Raw genomic sequence first — 13,528 nt, 5'->3', positions numbered from 1 at the left:
TCTCTGCCTTCTTCTTCTTTGCAGGAGCTAAGCTAAAAGGCCAACATTGCCAGCTGTTGAATGCCTCCTGAAGAAAATACTGTACAAGACTGCAGTGCTCTGGCTAGTACCTACCAACACACAACCAGAGTATGTTTATCATTATTAGTTAATTAGAAGTGCAAGCACACATTGCTGGTTAAATACTTTGAAGCTTACCAGGGCAGTGTCTGGTTCTTAAATACATGATTACATTAGCACAACTGGACTTTGCGACAATTTAGTTCTATTACTTCACCGCTAAGGGATTCAACTTAAACAGCCATGTTTCCAGGTTATTCCGTATTAAAACATTCAAAACCTTGAGCTTCAATAATAATTTTGGCCTCAACCGCTTTATTCAGAAGTGATCAAATCAAAAACTTGGAGGAGATCAAGGCCTCTCGGATTACACATGCAGAGTGGTTTCATCATGGAAATCAAGACCTTGAGAGACCAGCTCTACAGGAAGGTAACATCACACGAGAAAAGCCTCACATTAACAAAAGCCACAGTCATACATGCTGCACTGCTAAACATCTTCCACTGAAGACCATTATAGGTAGATATCAATTAAGAGGTCAAAGTCTATTCAGTGCAGCGGTGAAAAACCATTTCATATTGATTGATTGTAGCTCGTCATGCATTAGTATAAATGCATTAGTTATTGACGTCTCTATCTACACACCCGCATGGCACAATACGACCAGGTGGTCACAGAAAGGTGAGGAGGTCAGAATCAATTAATTAGTAGCCAAGTAAACAACTTTTACTTTTTTATCTTTCTGATGATTTATTACAAGAATAACCTGTGTAGTAAAAATATGTTTAATATATTAACCATACCATTTAACTACTACTACTCTACATTAAAGAGCATCTTGTTCTTGTTACCTCCATTTCAGACTGAGATTCCTATGCAAAGGTCAGCTCTTAAGGACTTCAGAGAAATGAGAGCAATAAGTTTTCCTTAGGGGGTAGTATTTAGAAAGCTCATTTATAAAATGACTCATAGCATAATTTTGTTTTATACATTATTCACACTGGGGGAAGACAACATCTGAACTAAGCAGTTGTATCTGATGTTTGCTGCCAGAGAACTGGTTGCACACAGATTGGTTTTTGCTTGAACAACAAACAATTTGACAGGTAACAAATGCAACAGTTGGTTGGCCACAGCTAATGAGCGGGTTGAGCTGACATTAAATGTAAAAATGCATAGCTTCCAAACAACCAGACATGTTTGGAAGCTATGCATCTAATGGAAAGCTTTATATGCCAAATATTATCACCGCCGCTCTTGTTATTTACCACAAGATAAGCAACACAGTGTGGGAGGTGTGAAGCACACCAAGCAATTATCTTTAATTGAAACAGAGAATCGCACCATTAAATGACTAATTTGCTTTTTACTTTTTGAAACCACATTGGCTTTAAAATAACTGGCTCAATTTAGGGGAGTTAAAGGTTATTTTACAATGTTATTCTGCCACTCTTATATGTCATGTGAGGGCAAAAATCTATAGTCAACCACTAAATCAATATTTTGACAGCTTCAGATGCTTTCCACAATACATTAACTTACAGAGAAAATAGAGATTTTTTCTCTACAAGGACATGAGAAAGTTTCATACATGCAATACAGCCTTGATCTTTAAGCATTTCCCAAAAAGCTGCAAAGGTCCTACATAGTCAGATCAGCAATTAAACGTCCATGGTTGTTCAGTCAACTGGATTGGGTTCTTGGGCTTTGTAACATACAGAGTAAACATCAGCAGCAAAGGGTAACAATATTCTGGAATTCAGTTTAAGTTATCTGCAAAGGCTTCCAACTATAGGAAGGTGGACTTTTTTTCTTGGTCCGTTTACCTCATGCACAAGTAACTTAGTCTCAGTATAAATCCCTGGCACACCGTGACTGGGCACAAATATAAAATACACCAGAAGAATCAACTGTCATCTAATCGTTGCATCGGCTATTATTTTGTGGCAAGAGAATGAGCCCAAAGTTGCTCCAAATGACAACCAAGCACCTTGTGGGAGTTTCAGTGCCGCTGATGCATGAAGTAGTGTGTGAACAGGTGCAACAGAAAGACAGTTAGGCGAGTTAAGAGGTGCTGCATAAGCCCTATACAGGTTACACAAGTCATTTCATCTTGAGGGAGCTCATCTCAAGTACAAAGTAAACATTAAACAAACTCAAGGGAACACACAATATACTTTTAAAAACCTGCTTTTGTTCCCTTTTTAAATTTTGTTTTTCACTTTTTTCCATAAATGTATTTAAATGATAATCTTCAAATACTGTAAGAAGCATAATTCATCAGTTATGGCTGATTAATTAGGCTTCTATTAGTCAAGCCTAAAATAACCATTGTCCACAGTGTTGGTCCACAGTACCTTGACATAATTCTGGTGTCACAGTGACCAATTGTCTAGGTGGAAGCCTACAGTGTCTCCAATCAACAGATATTAGGCAATCATAGCGTATATGTGTGCCTCATTACATGAAGAAACTGAGGAATCCATATGCGTGCATTTTCAATATCTAGGATAATCAATAGCAAGGCAGTGAATCAGTGGTTCAGAGGAACATGCATGATATAGTCACATTAAAGGAAAAAAGCTTCAGCCCATCCCAGTCACACAGTTTAATCACAGATGAATCAGCTGATACCCTGCCAGCTGCTCAAGCAAGATGCGATTTGTGAAAAAGCCGGACATATGCGCTTTCACTGAGTGGTTCTGGAGGCTGACTGGGGCAACAGGGTGATGAGTAATAGAAAAAAGTCCTCCATTTTCATAAAAGCATAATTCAGAAATCATTTTCAAAACTAATTCCTTTGTTTTTATTGTGAAAAAGATTCATCTATGCCAGCATGGGAATTTATTATGCACCAAGTGACTTCATTTTTTCCACAACTTGGATAATCATTACCGTTTTAACTCTAGAGTTCATAATGTCCTTTTTCAGTTAGTGTTTAATTAAGCAGCAGGGTTCCAACCAAGTTTCTGCAACTCTTCGTCGTGCCAAAATTTTGTTTTTCGTTTTAATTAGGTTTGAAATATACAATTTCCACTTGCTCGACTAGGACCTATTTCATGCTGCCGAAAACAAATCCGGCAATAACTTACAAATGTTTTTATGTCTGGGATGAAAAGAATTTAGGGATTTAGCCTGGATTACACTTGACGCAAAAGAATAAGGGGAGTGTTCCCAATAAGTAAACATGGAGATATCTTTTTAACTGCCGGTATCGTCACTAAAACACTGAGCAGTTATACGTCATATCTGACCTAGTACTATTTGTTGACATTGCCAACAGAAACGGTTTCACAGTATGCGTGATAAAAGCTATGATGAGAAGATCTGCATCTGTGTAATTTGGTTATTAATTTGTGCATTTGTTGCATTAAGCTGTTATAACAGTTGCACTGTGATTGTTCCTAGCTCTAAAAAGTCAGAGTGCAACTTCAGTGCCCTGTGTACATAGATACTGAAGATAAGGGGTAACTCTTTGTCCCTCCTTCAAACTCTAAATCCAGCTATAGCTGACTTTGTAACTCTGACACGGAAATACAGCAAAAATAACATCTAGTACCACAAACATCCTTGTTGTTCACTAGGCTGTTGCTTCAACTTGTTACAAGCATGACTGGTGCTGACAGCAATTCACATCAATGTGTTTGTTTCATTCTGTCAACAGCAGACACAGAAGTTCTCCCCTTTTAAGTGGGCCCTGCTTACTAATATGAAGAGCTGCTTGTGAATCAATGCAGCAAACAGATGAGCTCTTCAAACTGTTGGGCCTTACACTCATGTCAAGTTATATACTCTGAGTATTTCTGCATGGCCTTATCAACAACAGACTAAAAAGGTAGATTTAGGCCACAACCAAAATTTAAGCCAAAAACACTGACCCAAATCTTGTTAAGCAGTTATAAAAAAAAAACAACCTAGAATCTTTATATAACTGCCTGTCTAGTTTAAAAATGTTCCTGTTACTGAATTATTTAGGTTTGATTTTGATTGATAAGGTTATGGTTTGTAGCATACCATGAAATAAGAGAAATGTTATTTAGATCCACATACAATCATTGTTTTCTTAGTCACAATAAATGTAAAAAAGATTTTGTTGAACTTTTACTCAGCTTTAATCCATAGCTCGCAGTGTTTTAGTGCAAAAGACTACGAGGACAGAGTGAGACTCAAAGCAAGTTGATTTTCATCTCAAAAAGCAAAACAAAAAACCATTTCCTTGAGAAGGAAACAATGGTTGCACTCTTTACTTTGTAACTACATTAAGAACCTTATCTGCAAAAGGAAGCTCATTCCAAAAAACCCACAAAACAAACAGAGAAAGCAATTTAAAAATCCTGCAAGAGGTGCATGGTCAAAAGGCTTTCAGGACTACCAAACATCATCGTGAAGTGGGACATGTGTAGCTGATTGAGAAGCGAGCCATTTCTCTGTGATGAAGACATACAGGTCTACCATTGCAAAGGCAAACATTCAGCTTATGCTGAACTGCTACTGAGACATGTGAGCTCCTCCTCTGGCTCCTCCCCCTATGTTTCATCCTACTACTCCACCTCTTCCACCTCCTCACCTCCTCCTCCCTTGTCTTACATATTGCCTAGTGCTCTGATACAGGATGAGGCTTCAACCTATACGGGAATTTTTCCTAGTAGTTGCTCACGGCTGAATCTGCGTGTCAGAGAGGATGACAGCGCAGCCTGCATCCAAGCAGGGTTTTCAGAAGCAGCAAGCAGGAATCTGTTGGGAGGGAAAAAGTCTGTCTGCGCAGCCCTGAGCACCGAAGAAGCTTTACTTACTTTCATTGCCAGTGGAGTTGCTATAACTTTGCAGAAAGTGTGAGGAGCTGAGAAATTACCTTTGATTTTTCAGAAGATTTTCAAGCTCACGAGTTCATCTTCAGTGAAAGAGAAGACTCTTCGAAGAGACCTTCGGCTGATCATCGTTCGTGATAACGAGGAGCTCTTTTCAGTCATTCCCTCTTCTGTGAAAAATGTCTGAACAGCAGCATCGAGGCACCTCAGCAGCTTTGTCACATGGACGTTGACACCGAACAGCTGTTGCATTTACCATCTTTTCTCAGAACGAAGCTGGAATATTGAGGAGCTAGAGCCTACTGCACAATGATGCTGACCGGTCTGTTTGCATCGAAGTGCTTTGTACTTAGCAACTGATGAGGATGCGAGACAGTGTGATGACCTACCTGTATTTGGCAAATGTGTTTTTCACCTCGTTGGAGAGAAGAGCACAGAGGGAAAAAGTCAGCGAGAGAGAACAGGAGAGGGGAAGAGAAAGCCAACAAGGGAAAGTGTGAGGCAACAGTTAAAGGGAAGATCTACAGAGCCAACTCTGCCAAACTGAAGACGAAGTCAAAGAAAAACAACCTATCAAAGACTTGGCCACATGCCCGTTTAATGCTGGAGCATTGTGTTCGTTCGGAGCGATACAGGGTGAGTATGTATTCTGTTTGAAGTGGCTATTAGGCAGGAAATTAAAGAGCTCAGAGGAGCAGCTGTCAACTGACCCTACTTACTGTTTACTAAAGACGTATTAGAAATTCTGACATGATAAAATTTTGATTACTGAATAGCAAACGCAGCCCCAGTTACTATATTAAGGAATTGTGGAACATGTTCTGTGGCTCACAGTTGCAGAGCTGTGCAGTACATTTTGTACTGTGTGGACTTAAAACCATCATGAAAACATGGTTTAATTGACCTTAAATACACTTAAATAATTCACAAAGGGTTTGCCGGCATGTTGTGCATTTACTTAATGAAGAAGGTACAAGTAAAGTAATTCAGTTTAAAGTATCATTAAAAATCATGAGTTTGATAAGCCAGCATCCTGACGCTTGATCTGCTGTTTTATTGGACGCGTAAAAACTTTGAGACTTGGTGCCTTTCAATGTCCTTTAATTTACCTGTTATTTTCTTAATTATTACTTTGCTCTTGAAACGCAAACAGAAGCTGTTATACCAAATGTTTTGTCTTGCTTGGCAAAAACATGTAAGACCAAAAAAGCAACAAATTATCACATTTGAGAAGCTAAAACTGTCATATGTTTTTATTTCTTTGGTTGGAAAAAAAAAAATTTCTTCTAATCATAAATAATATTTTCTGGGATTTGTATAACACAAAACTCTAATAAAAAGCCACATAAAAAAAGCAATTCAGAGATTTTTCTCTATTGGAAACTGATGGTTATTTTTTTTTAATCATTTTCTTTAATGAAACGCAGCAAATTGTAATGAAGAAAATAATTGAGACTGAAAAAAAACAAAGCCTTGCAGCTGGAGCTACAATTTTTCAGTCAATTATCAAATCATTTTTCAAGCAATTATGTCAAACATCTATTAGTAAAAAGCCATTTAAGGGCATCAACTGTGACTTCGTAAAACTGAAATTAATTTTTTTTCAACCTTTCATAATCTGGTGAAAATAAAAAGTTAATGTAATGGCACTCAAACAACGGCACAGGTATTTAAAGTGGGTGGGCTGATCAGTGGGATGATCTGAGTGAAGTGTCTATGATCCACCCGCAGCTTTATTTAACCTCACACCATAACCCCACTGGCGTCATCTTAATGAGCAGTTCCAGGGAAACAAACCAAGCACCTGTAATGCTTTGTTTCCTATTTGTGCCAACCAGACAGTACATAATTGACCTCATTCCTCTGCTTTGACGCCAGTCTCTTCCAGCATACATGGCAAATCTAGTATCTATAACAACACCGGAACATACATATTAATGGAATGATTGGGACTATTAATCTCAGTTAGGAAATCATCCTTGTGTGTGTCAATCTGGTTAGCCGAATCACCGAAGCTCTAATGTGATTTCCTTTTGTTTCATTATGATTGAGCTTTGATAGAGGCCCATTAGCAGCCTTGGTAAACTACGGCTGCGGGGGAGCAGGATTGATCCTTGTGTTAATGTGTACAGATAGATGACAGTGTGAGGATGTAAATAACTGGGCAGTCATTTTCCCAGTCATACAGGCGCATGGACTCACATGTACAGAATAAGGGAACTGCATCATTGGTTCATTTCTCCTAGCAACAGAATAATCAACCTCCAACAATGCGAGGACTAAAACTGACTCTGTAAAGCTACAAAAAAAAGGAAAAAAGAAAAGAATTCTTGAGGATTGAAAGCAACTTAGTAGATTAAAATTCAACCAATGGATCTGTTGTTTACCTAAATTCTTTTCTAATTCATGACCGCTGACGCCATCAAGGTGATGAAAACCTTTCTGCACAAAAGAAGCTTCAGAATGAACTGCTCGCAAAATATCTCAAGTATCAAAAGCACCAAGGTTTCATCCTTGAAAAGTTACCTCACTCTGGAAGCCGCAGTCATGAAAAGGGTCTGTTGTCTCCTGACGCATTGGAAGCACTGGATGTTATAGAAGGTGTAATCAGAGTCTTTCAAAACACATGAATGCTAAAAGCACTTGGGATGTTTGGACAAGCAGAAGGGCTACATAATAGCCATTTGTCAGGCCACAAACAACAGAAATCAGCTCGACCTTCAATTCAAATCAAACAGTCTGTTTACATAATTTCCCTGTTGGGCTCCATTTTTCATAATCACACCAAGTAGAGTAGAGGTTTTAATAGAGCTTTTGCAAACACAAAGTCAGGCACTGTATCTCCCAACAGCTCAATTATATATGTTTAAACAGACTGGCAAAGGAAATTCACCGAATGTCTACAGGTCTTTATCAGGGCTGTGTTAAATTTTCCAGTTGGATTTTGGGCGTGTGCTTGAATTTGTCCAGCATGCATATATCCATGCTGAGAGATGAATCACTGCAGCAGCAAATGCATCTGGATACATAAAAAGTCAAAATGAAATCTAAACAGCCTGAAGTGATACAAATAGAGATTTTATCAAGAGGTAGGAAAGCTCTGAATCTCTGAATGTAAAGAAAAGGACTGCGGCATATATGTGATATAGATACCCTTTGACTGGAAGTAACCTCTAAAATATTTACCAAAGCTGAAATTTTCCCTATTTTAGGCTTCATTTTAAATGGCAATAAAATCATTACAACTGCTCAATTTTAGTTACAGTTGCGAAAAAAGTACACCTTCGTTCACTAAGGTTTTACATATCAGGAAATACTAATAATAATAATTGTGTTCTTATCAGATAAATGCATCAGATGAACAAAAACACAATAACTAAGCCAAAATGTATAAGCAAGGTGTGAAACACTAAGTACACCCTTACTTCTTCCATAGTAATTAAGAGGGTAAACAGCAGCTAAAAACCCAAGAGCTACAATCTGAGTACAATTAGAAAAAAGACCAAAAAAGTATAGCTTGTTTGGAAGCGCCGTCAAAAGTAAAAGAAAATGGAAGCACAGCATAGTCTGCATCTGAACAAACCACAAGACTTATAGAACAATGTCCAATGGACAGACAAGACCAAAGTGGAGATGTCTGGCCACGGTGCACAGTCCAACATTTGGCAAAAAACAAAGCACAAACTAATCATAACAACTGTGAAGCATGATGGTGGAGGGATAATGATATGGGCTTGTCTTGCACCCTGGGCGCTTTGCATTGAGTGGACCATGAACCTTTCTGTATTATCAAAGTATTCTCTAGCCAAACGTGATTGGATGCAAGACAGTGTGATTGGCCAATCTGACCAACAACTAAAGTTTGACCTATATTGGGCTGTGCAACAGGATAACTATCCTGAGCAAACCATCAAATCTACATCAGAAAAAGAAAATGAATCAAGGAGATGCAATGGTCCAGTCAAAATCAACCCAACCCAATATCCCCAGACCTCAACGAACTGCAGCAACCGTGTAAAGAAAAATAGGTTAAAAACTCTACATAATGATACAACACACTAATAAAGTAATAATGAAAACAACTCCTTTATCTTAATATTGCTAAAGCTGGTTCGACAAGCTTTGAATTATAGGGTCTACTTATATTTTCACACTAATTCTGCACTTTGTCTTCTTTTTTTTGTTTGTTAAATGCATAATTAAACAGCACAATATATCATGCGTTGTTGTTCAATAAACTTACTATTAAACTTACTAAGGTTACTAAATTATTTTAGACGCAAGTAAGGGTCGGATTAATTTGATTATGATGGATAAACCTTGAAAGAGGCTCTACTTTCTTTTTTTTACATGACATAATACCTTTTTTGAGCACACAAAGGCTTACTCTAATGTCTAAAAATTCTATTTTTCACTCAGTTGATCAAGTAATCCTTGTTTTAAAAAAAAAAAATAAATAAAAAAATCACACTTCTCATTAAGACTCAAGAGCAACTACATAAAGACTTGCCTTAAACTGTTTTGAAACATGCCATTATGTAACACTGTAGGTTCTGACAGCCGTGCCTCAGTGAGAATTATAATTATAAAACTGGCCTCTAACCTGTCCAACTGTTGAATCATTTTAAGAAGACGCTCACTGCATATCTCCATCTGGCAGCGATGTCAAGAAAAAGTAGCTGCCAAAATTAAAAGGGTAATTTTATCTTTTCCGAGTCATTTCTTTGTCACAGTAGTGGTGTTAAAGGTGCTGACAAAAGTATTTACACTACTCAGAGCAGGAAGAGGAGCTAATGACAGTGATTTCTTTTTTTCCACGCAGCCTTCCTTCCGCCTACATTCATTTCTCGACTGTTTTGCTTGACGAACAACACTCCCTTCCTTCGGTTCAGTAAAGTGGTGATTTATTTTTGTGATTTACAGCAGCCCGACTTACAGTGATAAGTTATACATCACATAGTGGCACAACTTGTTATATTTTCAGCTTTCTATGTCAACACAGACTGCAAATTCAACTAAAGTGCAGATACTCAAGAATCGTTTGCAGGCAATGACTGCCTAAAGTCTGGAATCCATGAACATAAAAAAGCAGATTTCCTCCTTGATGATATTTTGCGAGGCCTTTACAACTGTTATAATTTTGACTTCACGTACATTTCAGTATATTTTAGTTAACTGTTCATCTGTACAAGTGCTATTTTACAGGATTTGGCCAAATCTGACCAAAAGAATATGTGACTATACTTTGAAATTCATCTGCATCTTTTGGTGGAACCTTTATTATCTCTTGCGAAGTCTTCTCTTTTTGTGGATTTCTAAAATAACCACCTTTTTCTTAGAACATACCAACCTCTTTATTTTCCAATTCCTACTGTTCCCGCCATCTGCCTGATGGTTTAATTTGGTTTTTGGAGCTTAGGACTGGCCAGTTTCTTTCAAGAGTTACAAAACTTTCAAAATTATACTCTTGAGAATAAGGTATAGAGACAACTCTGAGAGTCAATGGCGTGAACTCACAAAATCTGGGTACAAGAATTTTTAAATGAATCATATAAACATAAGATTTGACAGAAAGTACATTAAGTACTGGAAATTGCCCCATTATTAATGCCAAAACATCAAATTGTCAGCATGCGATGTTAGCAGAACACAGCCAAGGCTTTGACTCTGTCATACAGCTGTTCTCTGAGTGGACGGCAAAGTTTTTACTGTGAGCAGAAAAATTTGTGTTTTAGTCACGTTATTGCTACAAATAAATTTATCCATATTGAAAAATGCAGGGAGAACAGAAGCCTCGGCATGTCTTTACTCAACAGTACGCACACACAAAGAGCTCTGCAACATCACATTTCATGTATTTTGCCACATATTTTGCTGTTATATAACATACTGGAATGTCTGTCAAAGTACTGTTATTAATATGACTCAGACAGATCTGAAACATGCTTGAAAAATGTCTGAATAATACATTGTGTTGTACAAGAAGCCTGGAATTTGCAGAAACTGTCTGTTGTCAGTTGGTGACTGTGAGTCAGACTCTTTCCCTGACCTTTGCAAAATACCTGCAATCTCACACAGCATGTAGAAAGAAAAAAAGTACAAGCACTCGTGCGCAGCGAGTAGTACTAGTAAGTTTATTAATTCAGTGAATTAGTGTTTTGTGTTCGTCTATAGCAGGTCAGCTATTAGAAGTCCCAATCTGGATAAATCCTGTGCCCCACCTCAGCTGTCAGATTTATCCAGTAAACAGCTGCCGCAGCAACAAAGACTTCACATACTTTCCATCAATTTATGATGGAAGATGATGCTCTGATATCAAAACATATTAATTCTCCTTCTCCATTTATCCTGCCTCTCCCTGCTCTGAACTGTCATGCTGTTTCCTGAGTGAAACACATGAGTAACTTACTTCTTACTTTGTAATTTTTGTTATTGGATTACGTGCTTTCTCATCTGATCCCCTCGTTTGTGACCCACTCGTGTGCACCGCTTTCAGGAATTCGTGCTGGTCGGAATTATCTGACTGTTTCAGTTTGTGCTAATAGATTTCTCCGAGAGCTTTCCACTTGTGCTTTTTTGTGATCAGGGCCTCAAACTGATTTGCTCAAGGATGTTTTGGCACTTGAAACAACTGGGGATCGAACCAGCATCCCCACACTCTCTGGACAACCTGCTGTACCTCCACAGTCATTTACCACAACAACAAAAAAAACTTCACAAAATCTTGCCGTTTCCTCCAATAAATGTCAGGAATATCAGGGAAAACAATCCACACCCACTCATATATTTAAACACTTTTGTTTTGGGTTGCTCAAATGTACTCAGTTCCTATAGAGGAGATCACAATATTATTTGCTCTCATCATGTAGAGTACAATGTACTTGATGAGAAAACAAAACATGTACATCTACTTGATTGAAATGTTTAAAAATAAAGAATCAGCTCACGTCTAACACCTCCATCACACTGTAGGTAAAGCTCTGCTCTCGACCTTTCTGCCCTGGGATTTCGAATCTCGTAAGAATTGCAAGGTACATAACAAAAGGTTGAGAAACACTGCTGCAGGCCATTTCTCTCTTGAAATACATAGAAGTACTTCCGACCTGTACATTCTGTCAAATCTTGTCAATAAAGCACACCGAAACCTCAACACCCTGACAAGATAAATAAATAAACAAGTCCACAAGAAGTATTTTGTGAAAAGCCAAGCGGAAACAGGTGGTTTTTATAGTGAATTCCTGTTTTCATGGCTACCTTAATTGGCCAGAAAAACTACTCTTAAAAGCATCACCGCCCACGTACAATTAAGTATCCTCTAAAGAGCGGCAGCCTCTTGCTGTATGCCATGACTAATCTGGCAATGTGGGCAAAACACAGAGACGAGAGATCGGAGTCAAACAACTCACAAGAGCACCTTTGGCATTTACACTACAAGAGAAGGAGAGAGAGCGACACGGCGCTGCCACACTCCAACTTTCTAATGGCGTGAGGAAAAAAAAAAAAAAAAAACAATCCCACAAAAACAGTTCACTGCTGAAAACACTCACCCGAAGTTAAAAATGGCCTCATAACTTCCCCCAAAAGCATCAGCCTGCACAGTTCAATCAGTGTGAACGCCTGGATACTCAACTGAAAAACATAACTGACAGAAGACATGCTACTTTGAATAATGTGCCATACTCGGCGAGCTCTTGATTAGTAACACGTGTGATGGAATTCAGCTAATTAGAGCTTGGATCCGAAAATAAATGAGGATGACTGATGAGGGTTGTCAAACATGAGTTTCTGATCATCATTGAATTTCTGAATTTTCAAACCAGAAATTGCAATAACTAGTCTTCAGCCCAGAATGTTGTTAAAACCAGTTAAAGCAGCACTATTTCATTTTGTTGCCAACTGTGGGCAGGACACCAAGCTGTCAACACAATGCTGAAGAAAAACACTGGAATTCACAAAACAGCTGGTAATTTATAAATCCAGCATGCTCAGGAAAAAATTAAGATTTATCTTAAGTGAAGTTTCTTACCACCTGATAAATGGGAGTCCAGTATTTACAGGCCTCCTATATTTGTTTTGGTGAAATAACTTTTACTTGGAGGAATCCTGTTGACAGCTGTAAGAAAGAGACAAGCCATACAGCTAAAGCTACAACAGTTACCCAAAGACTTCATTTTTATAAGCTACACCTGTCATAATAGAGATCATTTTTAAGCCTATAAATATTGGTAAGTGCAGCTTTGGAACCATGTAAGACAATAAAGTCATTTACATGACATAAAAAAGGGAAAATGTAATCATCTGCATGACTGCTTAGCTTTCATTAGTTAAACCAAGTGCAATGTGTTGGTGTGACCCTACTTTGAATAATGGCATCTTAATGACCATATCACATCCTACTGCTCCAAAATTTTAAATGATCTAATGTTTGATGACTTTTTTTAGACTTCCACAGCAAAACAGTAATTTATCCAGTCAAGTACTCTGCCACCTGCAGCAGTGTGTTACGCAACGTACTCAGTCGAGCTGACAAGAGACTGGAAGTGGAAGGAAAGCAAAGTGCAGGGAGATTTGTACTTTAGCATTCCTGCCAGAAATGTGTAAGAGGAAGGAAGCTAAGCAAAGTCAAATTCAGAATAACCTTTATTATCCCTTATTGAGG

At 38.1% G+C, this 13,528-nt stretch overlaps 2 protein-coding genes across 3 annotated transcripts in view; one reads left to right on the top strand and one right to left on the bottom strand.

Annotated features, from left to right (window-relative positions):
• Nucleotides 1-13,528, bottom strand: part of aven (apoptosis, caspase activation inhibitor) — a 44,004-nt gene that overhangs the window by 23,007 nt on the left and 7,469 nt on the right. The window lies entirely within an intron of this gene.
• The window catches only part of LOC116325275 (muscarinic acetylcholine receptor M5-like), a 23,954-nt gene continuing 15,095 nt past the window's right edge, over nucleotides 4,670-13,528 (top strand). Inside the window, exon 1 of the mRNA XM_031746117.2 lies at nucleotides 4,670-5,505. The gene's annotated coding sequence lies outside the window, so the exon portion shown is untranslated. The remainder of the gene's footprint in view (nucleotides 5,506-13,528) is intronic.

The sequence above is a fragment of the Oreochromis aureus genome, linkage group 15 (assembly GCF_013358895.1).
Source record: "Oreochromis aureus strain Israel breed Guangdong linkage group 15, ZZ_aureus, whole genome shotgun sequence".
NCBI classification, from domain to species: domain Eukaryota; kingdom Metazoa; phylum Chordata; class Actinopteri; order Cichliformes; family Cichlidae; genus Oreochromis; species Oreochromis aureus.
Note: the sequence above shows the minus strand (reverse complement) of the source record. Positions and strands in the feature narration are given on the sequence as shown.